This window comes from Schistocerca gregaria, unplaced genomic scaffold (genome assembly GCF_023897955.1).
Source record: "Schistocerca gregaria isolate iqSchGreg1 unplaced genomic scaffold, iqSchGreg1.2 ptg001375l, whole genome shotgun sequence".
NCBI classification, from domain to species: domain Eukaryota; kingdom Metazoa; phylum Arthropoda; class Insecta; order Orthoptera; family Acrididae; genus Schistocerca; species Schistocerca gregaria.
Window position 1 is genome coordinate 20,001 of NW_026062680.1, and position 2,500 is coordinate 22,500.

The following is a 2,500-nucleotide window of genomic DNA, read 5'->3' on the forward strand; positions in this document are numbered from 1 at the left end:
TTGACGACCCAGAGTAAAACGCCTGCTGCACCCCCTCTTCACGGCAGGTGACGCAAATCGAGTCAAAAGTGGTGGACCGACGGTCACTCCAGCCGCACCTGTGAATGCGCCACCCCCACCGCCCGACTCGCAACTCGAGCGGATGTACGGCGGACTTTTCCCGCAATCGTACATTGCAGTCCACCCCTATATCTTCCACTTCATGAAGAGTTATCTCCCAAAAGCCAAAGTCCCGCTGTCCCAATACATGCTCTGGACGGCGGGCCGCGAGACGTGACGCCCGGTGGCAAAGAGTGCGCCGCTGAGGATATAGAGGGTCCGTCCCCCCGCACAGTGGTGACGGTGTGCGGGTAGTGTTTCCGACACCGCTTCCTGCGGTGGCAACGCTGGGGCAGAGTCGATACTCGCCCACTGGTGGAAGGTAAGCATTCTGCTTTACATCAGTACATAACTAATATTTCAGTCGTCTGACGTCCCTGCTTAGTAAATGATGCAGGACCACATACATAGATGATACATACTGTAAACTGGGGAGGACAGTGTGAACCGCACTCGACCCAGTCACCCTATCTCACAGTCCACTCTGTGTGTAACAAAGCGAAAGCACCAAAGCACTATCGTTCAACAACATCCATTTTATCCTCGCTGCCACAGGACACTATCCAAAGAACGACAAGAGGAACGTCACGTCCACTAATAAGACAGAATGTCTCACACCACCCGCAAACAACGCAGCTCAAATCAGCCAGCAACACCCACAGTGGTCCACCCAGTATCAACACAGGACGCAACGCCACGCCACAACACAAAAGGTACAAGTAATAAAATACCCTTTGGCCACACTCCTTATAAAGGCATCGAACCAACCCACCACCTGACACCAGCCAAACGTACATCCTGATTTGACACATCTCTGGCAACCTAACCCACGTTGGCCCTTAACCTAACCCACGTTGGCCCTTAACCTAACCCACGTTGGCCCTTAACCTAACCCACGTTGGCCCTTAACCTAACCCACGTTGGCCCTTAACCTAACCCACGTTGGCCCTTAACCTAACCCACGTTGGCCCTTAACCTAACCCACGTTGGCCCTTAACCTAACCCACGTTGGCCCTTAACCTAACCCACGTTGGCCCTTAACCTAACCCACGTTGGCCCTTAACCTAACCCACGTTGGCCCTTAACCTAACCCACGTTGGCCCTTAACCTAACCCACGTTGGCCCTTAACCTAACCCACGTTGGCCCTTAACCTAACCCACGTTGGCCCTTAACCTAACCCACGTTGGCCCCTTAACCTAACCCACGTTGGCCCTTAACCTAACCCACGTTGGCCCCTTAACCTAACCCACGTTGGCACCTTAACCTAAGTTACGCTGCACCTTAACCCAAGTTACGCTGCACCTTAACCCAAGTTACGCTGCACCTTAACCCAAGTTACGCTGCACCTTAACCCAAGTTACGCTGCACCTTAACCCAAGTTACGCTGCACCTTAACCCAAGTTACGCTGCACCTTAACCCAAGTTACGCTGCACCTTAACCCAAGTTACGCTGCACCTTAACCCAAGTTACGCTGCACCTTAACCCAAGTTACGCTGCACCTTAACCCAAGTTACGCTGCACCTTAACCCAAGTTACGCTGCACCTTAACCCAAGTTACGCTGCACCTTAACCCAAGTTACGCTGCACCTTAACCCAAGTTACGCTGCACCTTAACCCAAGTTACGCTGCACCTTAACCCAAGTTACGCTGCACCTTAACCCAAGTTACGCTGCACCTTAACCTAACTTACGCTGCACCTTAACCTAACTTACGCTGCACCTTAACCTAACTTACGCTGCACCTTAACCTAACTTACGCTGCACCTTAACCTAACTTACACTGCACCTTAACTGTCACATGTAACGTCACAGGAATGTAGCTTTGCCTAACAGCAACCCTCTGAACATAGTTCACTGCTTGGATCCTCTGGTGTCATGTGTATTTCTTGATGCCATGGTGCGTACCCTCACATAAAGGTCTTTCGAGTGTTGCGTACTTTCTACACAGTCCCGCTAACCACTGGAAGGGTGTACCGCTACAGAACGAATATCGCCCTCCCCTCCTGCCCTTCCAAGCTGGTCGGTCAGGCGTTTGTTTGTGAAATGAGCCTTGCAGCTGTTCAGTTGCATTCGGTTGTCGATGCAGTCAGTGTACGTTGTGGTACGGCCTGTGTGGACTGTCCGCTGATGTACGCGTAACCCACACTGATCATCCGTCGTTACGTACTGAGTGACATAATGTGGCACATGCTTGACCGTACACCGGCTGCGCCCTACAATGGCGAATCATAAGGGCCATATGTTGTGCACGATGCTACTTGTCTCGTCTCCCCATTACAGCGAGATTGCACTGTTGTACGCCGTACAGACATGTGGTAGGTAGGTACGGACGAAAGTATTGCATGTTGGCCCCCCCCCCCCCCCCCCTCCTCCCTCTGCCGGGAATCAGCGTGAGCCGTC